Raw genomic sequence first — 16,108 nt, forward strand, 5'->3', positions numbered from 1 at the left:
CATGAGCAAGGAATCATTCCTATTATTTTTCTGAAATTATATCCATACTGTCTTTATTAAAATTGCCATACTACAACTCCCATATTACAGTATTATAATATATAAGTAGTAATTGTTGAAAAGTAAGATAGTTTGTACTTGAAATTTAAGAAGAGTGACCAGTTTATGAGTTATCAATGAAAAGAGACTACGGATGAATCTGGTGGTGAAGAGAACTAACTTCTTAATGGAGACAGTGGAAATGGAATCTGTGTGTATGGCACAGCATACATACCTATTCCAGCAAGTCTCCCAGTGGCTCCACCCATTCAGAGTCAGGCTACCCAGGAGTAAGAAGGGAATTGAGTTAGAAGGTAAAAAAGTATGACAGATAAAATAGGGAAGACCTGGTAGAAGAGGGTAAGCAGTAAACTAGGCATTGATGAAGAATGAATTAATAAAGAGGAGATATTTGTAGAGGCCAGAATAATTTAATTCTAGGCAATTCAAAACTATTTAATGCTCCCAACTTTATTGCTTTCCTGAGTCTTAAAATCCTATATCTGCTTTCAATTCCTTCCACATTGCTACTAATATTTTAAATAATAAGTTTTTTTTAATCCTTTAGAAAAAGTTGCAGACTCTGCTGTTTGTTGCATAGTACATAAGTTATCATTATGTCAGGATAATGATAAGAGGCTGACTTGATTTATGTAAAAATAATACTTTTTTTTTTTTTTTAACCTCAAAGACTACTAGAGAACACTAAGGAAAAAAAATAATTAATCACACATACAGATGAGGAGCCAGCGTCAGAAGGAGAATGAACTACTTTCTATGTGTCTTTGGCAATTTCAGGTACACAGTACAGAAATAAAAATTCTATGCACAATTCTTTCAAACAGTTTTGCCATCTGGTCTGGAGTTCTATTTCCAGATTACTTTTTGGTATTTACAAAACATTAAAGTAGTATCACTGTCTATTTACAAATAGTAGTTATATTTTAGCCCACTCTTCTGCAACAGAGAGAGATGTTTACATGAATATGTATAATCACATCTATGGCTATTTCCTGTTAGTGGTCTCCAAACTACTGTAGGTCAACTGATACTGTAAAAAAGGGGAATATTTTTTTCTCAACTTTCACAGATGTAAAAGGCTTTTTTCAGAAGTAGTCTCAGTGGAAAACAGATTCTGGAAGTCTTTAAAACCTTCTTTCTAAAAGGGCAGGAGGAACCATTCATAGGAGAATGATCCCAAGTATTCAGTTTTCTCTTTTGTTTTTCAAGTCAGGAGCTGAATAAATAAAGTCAGGAGTTCTTCAGGTTTTGGAACTTTTTTTTTTCTCTTTGTTTTTAAGAAAGGGCTTGGCTATATGACAGGGGTAAAACACATGCACACAGATGTGCACAGATATCTCTATCCTTAGCTGTCCTTCGCAAGTAATTAAGATCAACATAGCTGAACTGCAGAACATGATGTTTCTTTGATTTCTAACTTACAGACTGAATGGCCTTCAAGACTTTTATAAGTTTCTGAACAAAGTAAGCAAGGAAGAAGTACTTAGTTCCTCCCTGCATTGTTCTGTGGTAGAATGGCTCCTTGATCTTTAGCCAGAGATTGGAGCTGGATATGATTACTCAGTGCTTCTCACTGAGATGGAGCTAAGGGAGTTGGGTAAAATTATCAGCACCAGCCCAGGACAAACAAACGGTATGTTTCATGTGACACTTAACTAAACTGTAGAAATTATTAACACAGAATATTGTGAAGGACAACATTTCATAAGGATTCAGAAGTGATCAGATATGCCACTAGAAGCTGTTTTACACAATGTCCTGAGTATACTACAGAAGCTATCTTGCCCTTGATAATCTTCCTCTGCTAAATGTCTACTATTGACCATTTTGCAGTCAGGAGCCAGAGACAGAAGCATTTTTTCATGCAACATGGTCATTCCTATAATATGTTCATGCTCACAAACTGGTATGCAGAGTAAGATTTTTCAGTTTCTGACACACATGATCTCTTGATGATCATGCCAAATGGAATTGTTAGGTGCATTTTATCAAGCATTAGAGTAGCCCTAGCATTCTCAGGGACAAAAGCACTATCAGCTCATTCAGTCAAATTATTAAGATATTTATTCTACTAACGTTTCAGATATAGTTATTTTTCATATGGAACATTCTGCCTTTTGCCTTTTGAAAAGCCAGTTGTTCTCTCAGTTTCAATGACCCCTTTAAGCATAACAAGAATACTGTGGGACTCTGAAGGCTTAAAAGCTCTGCTTGTTGCTATGCTGTAATAAATGATCATTTCAGTACAATGACACAATTCTTTTACATCATTAAATCTTCACATTGTTTCAAATACATAATTTAATACAAATGTTTTTCACATATGCAGTCTTTCTATTTGTCTCAAAAAAATTTAAGACTTGAGAAGCAAGCTGCACTGGTAGCCTGTAATAGACACCCACTATAATGTCAACCCTACATGTCTTCTCTTTAATCCTTACCCATAAGCTCTAGCCTGGCTCATCATTCATCCCCAGGCAGAGCTCTGTGCATTCCAGCTCTTTTCTCCTATAAAGAGCTTGTCTTCCCATCCTGTCTTTCCTGAAAAGCCTGTATCTCTTCATTGCAACACTCCAGTCAAGGGTGCCATGCCACTATGTCTTTGTGATCCCAAAATGATCATAGCCCTGCAGCTGCACTCAGATCTGTAATTCATGTTCATGCTTCGTGTGTGAGCATTAGTGTATGAGCATATCACTAATGGCAGCATTCATTGTACCATCTTCTTCAACTTACAAATCTCCAACTCACCTTCACGGTAATCAGATAAGACTCATGTTTGATTTTTACTGGTGTTGCCAAAGCACCATCTTATGTCCTAGAAGTGCTTTACATTTCGATTGTATTTTATCCTCATGTGTAAACATCTTTGGTTCAAAACTCATGTTAACCTGTTTTTGCATTCTTTCCCTATGCAAAGGTGTTTAAGTGTAAGTAGCATACAGCAAAGAAGAACCAATTCTAGTACCAAGACAACTCGAAAAGGTAAGATGTGACACTTGGATGTTTTAAAAAGGTTTGGCACCATTTAAAAAAATCCTCAGAATTTGCTTTTAAGGGGCAAAATAAAGGGGTTGTCTCCACCTTCTATTGCTGAAAACTGTCAGTCACATGTCAAATGAAAACAAGCAAAGACTTCTTAGGCTTCTAATATTGTAACAATATAAAACAGACAGGATAATCATGCACATACCAAATGCTACTTTTAGTAATTTTGCTCCTTAATGCATTTCAGCTGACTCTAATGCTTGTAGATTAATCTGAATTTACTGGTATAAAAAAGATGCAAATGAGCCATAGTTTTATTCATTGTTCTTTTCATTCATATGTGGTCCTTTTAAAAGACTGAACTTTCTGGGAAGGATGTTGAAACATTTTCCTTCCTCGTAACAGGACACTATCTGTGACAGTTTCGTCCCAAAACCTCAACATCAGGTTGCCTTACTGTCCTTGTTGTTCTGGATACTATGTGACATGGCCTTACATGGAAATCCTCCCCACTATTATTTGGACAGAAGGCTGCATCTATTTCCCTGAGTTTGGGTTTAGGTATTGTGATATTGTGTTGCTCATTAATTAGTTGTTAGACAGCTTGCTATTGTTGTATCTGTGTAAGCATGAAGGCAGTGCTCATAAAGAAATACAATTTGTTCCAAGCTTAGCTATCCATCTTAGCAAACAAAGCCCATAACTACACTTCTCATTTCGAGGTCTTACTGTATGATTTTTCAGGAATTAGAGCTGCACCTTCAGACCTTTCTGTGGTCTGGTTTAAGCTGTCTGTGGGATTACATATCTTCTGGTGAAATCCTGGCTGCTGACAATAGGTATATTCAAACGGAAAAGAAATACCATCTGCCTCAGGAATTAGTCCTGTATGTATTGAAAAGACAGCTTTCTTTGAGCCTATCAATCAGCAAGTCATGTAGGAGAGAATTCAGACATTACTAAGTAAACATGATGACTTTTTCTGTGCTAAAAAGATTTATGCCAAATATTCAATATACAATGAAATAAATCTATAAATAAATAAATAAAAATATTTGCTTGGGATGATTTAGACACTTTTAACCAGAATCTTTCCCAGAAAGGAAAGTGAACTGCATATTATGTAGTTTTTTAAGAACACTTAGATATAACATATATCTATGCCTTTGGAAGCATCTGGAAAAGCAGAGGAATTGGGGGAAAGTCAGAAACAAGCCATATGTTGCTTTTTTTTCTCAGGTTAGACTCCATTGACGCTAAAGCAAAGACCTGCAGATGATAGCCACTGCACCTTCATTTAAAGCAGTGTGTATATTTTCCCTTACACAGTTGCAAAGTTTCATGGGGGAGGAACAGGGTGATTCTTCAAGGAACTGAGAGAAAGAATGGGATCACCAAGAGTTCCTAGAGACTTCAGTTTAAAAAAAAAAAAAAATAATCCATCATCTGAAAAACCTTTCTTGCCTTATATTCTTTTTTACTGATACTTGTGTTTGCTTCATATTCTAGGCAACATTTTGTTTCCTACTGGCCTTCAGACTGCTCTGGAGAAGAAGACAGAAGGCCAAAAGATCACCAGAATATTTCTGCTTTTAGTGAAAAATTACAGTTTATTCTCAAGTATCAGCCAAGTAATAAGAAAATGCGCATCACCAATTCAGTTTATTTTTTTTCTGGAAGATCCTGGCATTTCTATCTCAGAAACATAAAATGTGTATGTGTGCATGACTGCAGTGATACTACATTTAATAGAATCATAGGGAATAGAGTTGAAATATTAGTGAATTAAATACATAGTTTCATTATCCTTAGGTTTACCTATCAGAGAAATACAAACTTGAAAAATAATAAATGTCATAAAATGGCAGTAATTTATGGCAACATTTTACCATATAAATAGCTGGATTACAGTTGTTTGACATCTGTAATGACTCATGGCCATATCTAGTGGAATACAACCATGCTGACCCAGTATAGCATACCGTCTAGGAAGAAAAAGAGGATACATGAAGATGACACTTACTTGAAATTTATTTTGAGTGAGGGCTTCTGGATGCCAGCAATGGAGAACTATATTTACCATAAGTCTAAACTTACCCAAGCATAATTTAAGGTATAGTGGTCCACAGCTTGTGCCAAAAAATAGTTCTGTACAATATGTATACTTCTTGTAGATAAAATCCACTTTTATTGACCTGTTTCCTTTAAACACTGTGATGAACAAATACATACTTATGAACCAAACATATAGCAGAGCGACTGGTGTGTGGATGATTAAGTTGCAATACCACAAGAAACTAATAAAGTTGTTACACATAATTGATTCTAGACCTTGGCTGCATATTTGGCAAAACAGTAGCAAAAAACTTCCAACTGAGGCAGCAGGAGAAGTGACTTGGGAATTTGAGGTAAACCAGAGCAGATCATCATGACATAATATACTTCAAAGTGCCTAAGTTTTTTAAATCAGCATAGTTGAATATTCTATTAACCTGACTTCTAAGGTGCAATGCCAATGCTTTCTTCTGAGAGAATAATTGCAAAATCATGTTAGAACACATATTTAATGCAAGTAACTCGACTTTCTTTGATCCTCTGTTCTTACATATAGAGTCCCGGGTTCTTACAGGTGTACAGAATTCTGGAAGGATATCAGTAGTTCCAAGCATTTCTGGCCAGAATAGTGGTAAAATTAGGATAATAAATCCATAGATCAACAACCCACGCTTTTTTGTTTTGTTATGGGGCTTTGTTGTTTTTTTTGTTAAAAAAAAATATATAAATGAAAATGGTAAGACTTTTTACAGCTGAAACAGCTTTGGGTGTACTGTGAACCAATCACATTGTTTTATGCAAAGACAAGCTGAAAAATTTATGGAATGTTTATGTTTTCCTTATTAAAGCCTAAAATAAGTGCTGAATATGTTGACTGTTCTGTATTGAAATATTTTTAAATTCTATAATATTTTATTTTATATTTTATATATATCACACAATAATAATAATAAATCTTGTGAATAATCCATATGTTTATGAGTGTCCATTCTGTGTATGGCTTTGAGTAAAATAAATTCCTCTAAAATGCAGGTAAAATGTTTGCTAGACTTTCCTTTCAGAGATCTTACAGAAAGATTACAGCTTTTGAGCATGTTGCTTGGATTGAATTTTCTGACTACTTTCTTAGAAGATTTTTAAATAAATGAAATCTCTCATGTCACCCTTAAAATGGTATAATTTTAATTTCATGACATACTAAAGAGAAGAACTGCCAGTGGCTATATGAAAACTAAAAAAAAAAAAAAAAAAAGGAAATTCACATTAATTTCTTAGATTTGCATCAAATCACAGCCCCACTAGTTTCGCCATTAATGTCGTGTATTTTTGTGGGAAATTTGATCCCAAAATTTAGACCGGAAGAATGTGGTCTGCCTCTTCTACTGATATAATAAAAGGCACGTTCTTAAATTAAGAAAATAAATATAGTTAATGAAATCAATGTTTTCAAGATATCAGTGTTGTAAAAAGAAAATATACTTTATTGTAACCCAAAGCTGTATTATAGAATCATAGAATCATAGAATAGTTAGGGTTGGAAAGGACCCCAAGATCATCAAGTTCCAACCCCCCTGCCATGGGCAGGGACACCTCACTCTGAAACATATTACCCAAGGCCTCGTCCAACCTGGCCTTGAACACTGCCAGGGATGGAGCATTCACAACCTCCCTGGACAACCTATTCCAGTGCCTCACCACCCTAACCAGAAAGAATTTCCTCCTTATATCCAATCTAAACTTCTCCTGTTTAAGTTTGAACCCATTACCCCTTGTCCTATCACTACAGCCCCTAATGTAGAGTCCCTCCCCAGCATCCCTATAGGCCCCTTTCAGATACTGGAAGGCTGCTATCAGGTCTCCACGCAGCCTTGTCTTCTCCAGGCTGAGCAGCCCCAACTTTCTGAGCCGATCTTCATATGGGAGTGCTCGAGTCCCCTCATCATCCTCGTGGCCTTCCTCTGGACTTGTTCCAACAGATCCAAGTCCTTTTGATGTTGAGGACACCAGAACTGCACACAATACTGCAGGTGAGGTCTCACAAGAGCAGAATAAAGAGGCAGGAACACCTCCTTCGACCTGCTGGTCACACTCTTTTTGATGCAGCCCAGGATACGGTTGGCTTTCTGGGCTGCAAGCGCACACTGCCACCTCATGTTCATTTTCTCATTGACCAGCACCCCCAAGTCCTTCTCCGCAGAGTTGCACTGAATCTCTTCTCTGCCCAGCCTGTAGCTGTGTCTGGGATTTCTCCAACCCAGGTGTAGGACCTTGCACTTGGCATGGTTAAACTTCATGAGGTTGGCATCAGCCCGCCTCACAAGCCTATCAAGGTCCCTCTGGATGGCATTCCTTCCCTCCAGCGTATCAACCGAACCACACAGCTTGGTGTCATCAGCAAACTTGCTGAGGGCGCACTCAATCCCACTGTCCATGTCAGTGACGAAGATGTTAAACAAGACCGGTCCCAACACCAATCCCTGAGGGACACCACTCGTAACTGGTCTCCAGCTGGACATTGAGCCATTGACCACAACTCTTTGTGTGAGGCCATCCAGCCAATTCTTTATCCACTGAGTGGTCCATTCATCAAATTGATATCTCTCCAATTTAGAGACAAGAATGTCGTGTGGGACAGTGTCAAACGCTTTACACAAATCCAGGTAGATGACATCAACTGCTTTACCGCTGTCCATCAGTTCTGTAGCCCCATCATAGAAGGCCACCAAATTGGTCAGGCAGGATTCCCCCTTAGTGAAGCCATGCTGGCTGTCACCAAGCACCTTGTTGTTTTTCATGTGCCTTAGCATGCCTTCCAGGAGAATCTGCTCCAAGATTTTGCCAGGCACAGAGGTGAGACTGACTGGTCTGTAATTGCCTGGGTCATCCATTTTCCCCTTCTTGAAAATGGGGGTTATATTTTCCTTTTTTTCCAGTCGTTGGGAACTTCACCTGACTTCCATGATTTTTCAAATATGATGGCCAGTGGCATAGCAACTTCATTCGCCAGCTCCTTCAGGACCCGCGGGTGGATTTCATCAGGACCCATGGACTTGTGCACGTTCAGATTTTTAAGATGGTCTCGAACCAATTCCTCTCCTACAGTGGGCCCAAGGTCTCCATTCTCACAGTCCCTGCGTCTGCCTTCCAAGACTTGGGTGGTGTGGTCAGAGCCCTTGCTAGAGAAGACCGAGGCAAAGAAGTCATTAAGAACCTATATAATACAACCGTTGTCATGTGTTTTTATGTCTTCTTGATAAGAAAATATAATAAAAACCCCTTTCTTTCCATATGTTAACTAGAGAATCTTTAGATAATATTTATTATAAAATTATTTTCTGTTAAGAGGACATAATGCAGAAAGTCTGTGTGACACTGATGAAGTGGATTTAACACCATAAAAACTGGCATAAAAAGAGAGACAACAGCGTAGGAATGATCGCATAGGAGAGATACTACAGGAGATACTACATCTCTACTCTGCTTATTTTTAAGATCTAAAGCAGTTGTATCATATACTTAGAGGAAAAATTTTGTTTCTGCAATTTGGTTTATATCCAGAAGCCCACTCAACACATAGAGATCCTTATTTAAAAAAAAATAAAAATAGAATATTGGTGGAAAGGGAAATTCCCTTGCTTTCAAATACAAATATACTAGCTTTTTGGCAAAATGTTTCTGAAGTGTCAACCCTTTTTTATCATATATATATATTATATATATGTATATATATGTGTGTATATATATATGTATATATATATAAAAAGAGCAGGGTGTTTGATAGGAGGAAGGCTGGATTTTTCAAGAGCCTCCATTAAGAGACTGCATACAAATTGAGTGTAATTTCAACTATTTGGTGGACTAAGATCCAAGTATCTATCTAGAGAGAAGTTCTGTCAGAGAATGTAGTATAAATGGGGACTTTCCATATGGACATAACACTCTGTCCCTGAAGAAGCATAGATAAACAGTTTACACTGCAAAGTTAGAAGAGGTGAAACCTTGGACAATTCTAACAAACTGAATTCACACAACATTGGTGATGCTTTAAGTTTCTTAAGAAGCGTAAAAAAGAAATGTTTTGTTCTGCCTTTATTACTTTGGACAGGCAATAGATTCCTTAAGAGCTCTACATCTTGGTTGCTTCTGCTTGTTTTGTGTTTATCATTTATGTCCCTTCCAAAAATAATTTTGACCAGCACTCATCTGATTAAGGTGTAAGTCACTTCCTCATCACACATGGTATTTAGTTCAAAGAGTATGCTTATTTTTGTAGAAAAGACTATAAATACATACAATGCTATATATTTTTATTAAATTCAGATCTTTGCAAACATAATGCTTAACGGACTTTCACATTAATATAAAATAGCTATGTTTTGATTTTTTATGTTAAACTGCAAGTAAATAATCTTCAAAACTGTTTTGAATCCCAGTGATTTGAATTATTGACACCAATGACTGCTCATCAGTGAAATGGTAGTATTTAGATGTTAAATTGTATTTGAAAACTAAAATCTAAAAAAAGAAAAGGAAAACAAAGCAACATCCAAACCTTTGATTATTTTTTCTTGTAAAATTTTACAGTTTTCAATTTAAAAGAAAGTAGATGTAGCCCACAAAAACTTCACTTCTTGGCACTTCAAGCTATTTTATTTCTGTCTTTTCCCACATAGAAAACAAAAAATTACAGAACAAAACAAAATATGATTGACTGTATACCTTTCTTTGAGATGCTGCCAATACTACTGCATTTGATAGCCTTCTCTGCTAGGGCAAGGTAATGGTAATATTAATATATGAAAACAAATCTCAGTCAGAGTATGCTCTTTGTGACAGTAGGAAATATAAAAATGGCAGTGTAACTTTTTTGCTTTTATGACTGAAACAAATTAGCCTGAGTGAAAGATCCTTTAAGATTAGTCATCATGTTATTGCAAGGAACAGCAGTAAAAAGAACATGTACCAGCTTGTAGTCTCTCAAGATGTGTGCACTGTTTAACTATCAAAGGTTAGACTTATGTTTTTCTGTTAACTTTACTGTGGCATCTTCTGGCTTATATTCATCAGACCTTTGTTAACATTTCCAGGAGTTTTCTTATTTAATTTGACTGTGAATAGACATATTATTGAATAATGAACATGTTTCTCTTCTTGAACAGCAAGTTCTTGTTCACTCTAAATTAACATTACCCCAGAAGTAATAGTGCAAAAATAATTATTAAGTTATTAATTTAACAAACTCTTCATTTTAAATACAATCTGTTTCAATTACAAGAATAAAGCTATAGATGTGAAAAAAAATAACATGAAAAAATACTGTCATAAATAACAGGAAATACAGATGCCAGTGGCTTTATATAACCAACATTTTATTATTATTAACATTTCAAAATAAAGAAGTTTACTACTCAGTACAGCGTTATAATGAAGTTCATACAGTTTTGGTGTTTGATGCATCACTATACCTACAGATATGATAGATTGCAGGTTAAACACACTGATTATTTGCAGTAGGGATGACAAGAAGGATCTATGGATGAATTTGTTCAGGGCTCCATGCTGTGACTTATGCATTAACCATGAAGCATCATGCTTATGCAAATGTGTAGCATCCCGATTAGGCATACTGCATAGAACATTGGAAATAATGCTATGAACTATTTGGCCTCTGAAATATGATCCTTGGACAAATTTTCAAAAGCAAAGTAGATCTGAGATACCTTTTTACTTTTGAAAAGAGGTGTATTACTGTCTTCTAGTGCTTGTTTCATGCCTTCAGCTTTTAAATAAAGCTTTATCCCAGTTGGCATGATTTTTTTGTAGTCACTGAAGAGTAGCTGTGAATATTCTGAATCACTGACAAGAAAATATAATGTTCATTCAGAGCACAGACATGCTGAGAATATTGAGAATCCTTTAATATTTGAAGAATTTTTGCTGTGTGTTTTGAGCATTCCTCTTTCTGAAAATATTGAGGTTGGATTTGGCACTTTCTTTTTGCTACAACATGTGATTAATCAAAACAGTCTGATTTACATTATGAAAATTCAATGTCTTAAATGCAAATATTCAGACTATTAAGCATTCCACTTTAGAATGCAAGGTTTCTTTATATAGATTAATTCATAACTTTGTCCAGAAATTGCCCTAACAAAATTACCAGTGCATGTTTACTTCTTCCATTGATGTTTGTCTTCACATTTATTAGTAGGACTGGGTAAAAATAAACAGTAATTACTAACCTTTTTTAAAGCTGCTGTATAAAGAAATTAGCACTTACATTCAAAGTCACTAGTGACACAGTAAAAAAGTAAACCAGCAAGGGTTAAATTCCAGAATTTTGAGGTGTACATAATAATTTCTTCTCCATACTTTAACATAGATGTTCAATGGCCTAAAAATAGTAAAACTGTTTTATTTTATTTTGCTAAGGTCAGTATTTGTTTATAAAAAAAAATTTGCTGTACTTAGGAAAGGGAAATAAAAATGAATTCTCAGTTGAAGTGACCACTTTTGCTCATACCTGGGCATCAGGTTTTTCTAGAATGATGATTGTAAGCAGGTCTAAACAGATAAAAGCTAAACCAGCTAACAAACAAGTCCTATACTATCTTTTTTAAATTTAAAACATATGTAAATATTTTTCAGGTTCTCAATGTTGCCTAAATCATGTGAAACATCCAGTTTTCTGTTTGTTTCTTCATATGCCAAACACTTATCTTCTCTAAAGGATTCAAATTAATCAGGGCATCCCCAAGAACACAAGCTCTGTATATATGTTTTTTCACTTACAGACTGTATGCTTGATTTGGAGAAAAAAATAACAAAGAAAACGTGGAAAAAATATTTTGAATGTCAATGCACCTTATTGCATGTCGAGTATTTGAGGAAACACATGTATTTTTTCAGAACATTCTTTAAATATGAGAAAAAATAGTGCTTGTGAGGTTGATCACTTGAATGGAATTGCAGATGAAGAAGGAATGTACACAGTGCCATCACAGAGTAAAACAGGGATTTCATTTTTAAAAGACCTTTAGAAGACAAGCATCCCCTCCATCCCTTCAGAAAATCTTCAAAAATATTAATGAAAAGATTTTTTTATCTTTGCATTTTGGGGATTTTTAGTCAGTTTCATAAAAAGAGTATCTTTCATAGACATGTTTCTGCCTATGACAAACAATACTACTTCTTTTGGAAAAGAACCATTTGTTATTGAGAACATGTGATATCATTAGGTGTCATTGGCTATATACACAGTGGTCAGTAGTATCAAGACCTGAATCTATTTAATATTTATAGTACTTTATAAACATTCTGAAACGTTTCATTTTCTTGTTTACATGAACTTCAATCAACTATCTTCTGCTGTGACCACTACTGCAGTGACCAAAATCTATTTCTTCATGTCTTCCCATTTAAGCTTTTGGTGAAGAAAAATACTCCCTTGTTTCTTCTAGGATCTGAAGGCAGTGAGTGAGTGCTTATGGTGGTCAGGAACTCAGGTTTTGGTGCAGGTCTGTATATTGTGAGGGAAGAAACCCTGGTGCAACCAGAGGAAATAATTTATGAAATCAACTCTAGCTGCAGACGTGGGCTGCCTGGAGCAGGTTGTGCTTTCAATATCTGTGGGGAGTAATAGGGTGAAAAGGTGAATTCCACAAAGACAATCATCATCTGTAAATTAGCAGAGTGTAATCTTAAATTTCCACTGTGCAGAGTAAATCATACTTTCACCTTGAATTTGCAGGATGAGCAAGGAATGTCGTGTTTTGAAACTCCGTTGAATTACTTTTTAGCAGATCTAGGGAAAGAATTAAATTTTAATTGAACAGAGCAATTTTAAAATAGCATAGTAAGAAAATAAGGAATAATTACCATGTTAAAAAAAAAAAACCCTTATGGTTTCAGAACACAGAATAAAGAAATTCTCTGGCTTCACAGGCCTGACACTTATTTAACTGATAAAATGAAGATCCAAATGCACTAACCTAAATAATAAAATGAAAATAATTATTGAACATCTTGGTTTTCTTGGGTAACATTTTGATCTTCACTATCTGAATCAGTAAATGCTCAGTATCTATGCTAAATATGGTTGGTAGAATATTTAAGGATGAAACATTTTTTTGTTTGTGAAAGAACTAAATGGGCAACTAAAATAACATTAAAATTACCTTGATGTAAAAATATTTTATCTCTTCTTTTAATAAAGTATAAATTGAAATTGTGATAAAAATGTATTTTTGCTGTCCTAGAAACTCTGAAATACATGTTAGTCTTTGCACAGGCATAATCGTTTCAGAATGTTATAAATTTGGGTTTGTGAACACTGCAAGAGTATTTGAAAAAAAAGAATTTTTTGAATCAATATGAAGTGCTTTATTTTGCTGTTAATGTGGAAAGCCTCTTTTCTTCTTTCTTATCTTAGAAAAATAGATTTCAGAATATAAACATTTCCAAACTGAAGAATAGCAGCAGTAGGACTTCTCCTAAAAGATTTAGTGCTATTGTTCGGGCTGATGAGATTTTATTTTTACCTTAAAGGGAGTTGTGCATGTCCCTTGATCTCTAGAACAGTTTCTTGAGGTCCTTTCTCTGCCAGATCTTGCATCTATGTTAGAATAATCTCCTTGGCTCCTTTGAATTGAAAGTGGACTACAGTACCTTTTATTAAGCTGACTTGAATCTTCTCTGACACGGGGACTTCGATCTCCACAAGAAATATATGCATCCAGCAGTAGTGGTATCTAAGCTAAGCCTCTTGACAGGAAAGCAACACGTAGTTGACTGGAGACAGCATAAAAGTTCTTGAAATGGAATGACATTTTCAAAACATTTTGTGAGTGTCAAAATATGTTCTCTTCTGCAATGCATGGCTAACTTTGCAAGTTCATCTCTGTGTCCTTTAAAAATGTTTTTGTTGATTTTATTTTATTCATTTTCTTGAAGTCCACTTAAAAAAGCAGTACAACATTTAATGTTGATTGTAGTCCCATTATCTCTTTAAGAGTACTGTTTTCTCAAGTGCGTTAGCCTCTTTGAATCTCTACTACATTTTAAACAATGTTGAAATGCCCATGTAGCAAGGAGGACTTAAAAAATGTCAGGCATTTTTTTGACAGGTATCTTAGGCTTGTTTCTATATAATTCTGGAAAGGAGATCACAGAATCACAGAATCCCAAGGGCTGGAAGGGACCTCAAAAGATCATCTAGTCCAACCCCCCTGCAAGAGCAGGGTAACCAAGAGTACATCACACAGGAACTTGTTCAGGTGGGCCTTGAATATCTCCAACATAGGAGACTCCACAACCCCCCGGGCAACCTGTTCCAGTGCTCTGTCACTCTCACAGTTGAGAAGTTTTTCCTGATGCTCACATGGAACCTTCTATGCTCCAGTTTACACCCATTGCCCCTTGTCCTATCACTGGACATCACTGAAGAAAACCCTAGCTCCATCATCCTGACACTCACTCTTTACATATAATATATATGAACAATAAAATCATATGATTTGTGAGCTCAAAGAGTTTTACTTTGCTGTGAGGAAAGGTAGTTTTCCGAAGTTTCTCTATGTAAATAGAGACAATTAGTTTTACGCACAATCTAATTTTCTTCTTCATTCCCTGCAATCTGCGTTAGCTAATTGTTGTATCTACAGTCCACAATTGATACTGAGTTATCTCATCTATCTAAACGTCCAGAGACCTCTTGCATTTTACAAAGCCCTTTCTGATCTCCTTAGCCTCCTTATAACTTTATCTATCCCCAGGATCCTTTTCCTGCAAAATTCATTTTCTCACTACTGACAGGAAGCCCTGAGCTTAATGCTTGTGTGAGTCCTTGTCATCTTTCCTTCTGTATTTGTGCCATCAATTTACTGATAAAGGAAGCATACCCGTAGTAATTCTTAGGTATATACCTTACCTTCCTAAAGACTGTGAAGAAATCAGCCTCCAGCCAGTGAAATTTAGAAAACCTGTAAAAGAAAGAACAAACACCATGAGCTCTGTTCCTTGGCTTCAGAGAAGCAAGGTAGCTTTGTAAGCCAGAAATTTTATTAAAAAATTGCAGGAAAATATAATTCTCCATTTAATCAGTACAAATTTGCTCCCCGATCTTCTAAAAATATTAGAAATGATAGCTCTTTTTTAGACTAAGCATTCTGAGACAGTGAGAAAATCAGTTTGCTCATGCCTACAAACTCCTTGCTAAGAATAAGTTCCCATGCAGTCCATTTTGCAAATAGGTTCAAACTGTTTGTGTAACAGTGAATAAAGATGACATTTTAATTTGTTTAGAAATCATGTACGTTTGCTCATTTGTGACTAATTCCTAAAACCTTGATATGCTTTTAAAATGTATTATTTAAACTTTTACAAAACTCTGTCTGAGTAACATTTGCTGAATTAGATTACTAACACTGCTTTTATTGCTCTCATAGATTACTGTCCTTACAGTATTAACTTTCCCTGTGTGTGAATATGTGATTGTCAATTGTCATAAACTGGGAATTAAACTTGTGTTTCCACGTGAAGGAAAATAGATTCCTTACTAGCAGAAAATATAAAGTAAGAGCTTTACCATTTTTTAGGTAAAGTAAGACAAGCGGACACTTTGTAAACTCTCTTTTTATTCATGTGATAGTGTTACTACTCATTGTTCAGTGACTTATGCTTTTTAATCTCATTATACATTTCTTTAAAAAAGAGGATTTTAATCTAAAGTTTTTAATTAGGAAACAAAGTTATTTTAGTAATTTAGTAGATGGACCTTATCTCCCAGGAAGTGTGCACTGAGCTGAACAGTTGCAATGACTTACGTGTGAACTTGGAAGCCAAGAGGATTCCTTTTAGTCATCTGTGCCCTCACATTGTTTTATACACATTGAATATTAATATAAAGCTGTCTTGTGTAATTTATGGATTTTTAAAAAAGATAACAAGGAAACAAACTCATCTACAGTAATATAAACCTACTAAGACTTCACTAAACTGTATGATG

General features: G+C 35.4%; 1 long non-coding RNA gene across 1 annotated transcript; it reads left to right on the plus strand.

Annotated features, from left to right (window-relative positions):
* Positions 1 to 397: 397 nt before the first annotated feature.
* On the plus strand, positions 398 to 5,809 carry LOC133219967 (uncharacterized). The gene is made up of 3 exons (XR_009727587.1): positions 398 to 3,045; positions 3,793 to 3,887; positions 4,288 to 5,809. It is a non-coding gene; the product is annotated as an uncharacterized LOC133219967 (long non-coding RNA).
* The last annotated feature ends 10,299 nt before the right edge of the window (positions 5,810 to 16,108 follow it).

The sequence above is a fragment of the Neopsephotus bourkii genome, unplaced genomic scaffold, assembly GCF_033783945.1.
Source record: "Neopsephotus bourkii isolate Nb327-2 ecotype Australia unplaced genomic scaffold, CSIRO-AGI_Nbou_v1 NB_1388, whole genome shotgun sequence".
Classification (NCBI taxonomy): domain Eukaryota; kingdom Metazoa; phylum Chordata; class Aves; order Psittaciformes; family Psittacidae; genus Neopsephotus; species Neopsephotus bourkii.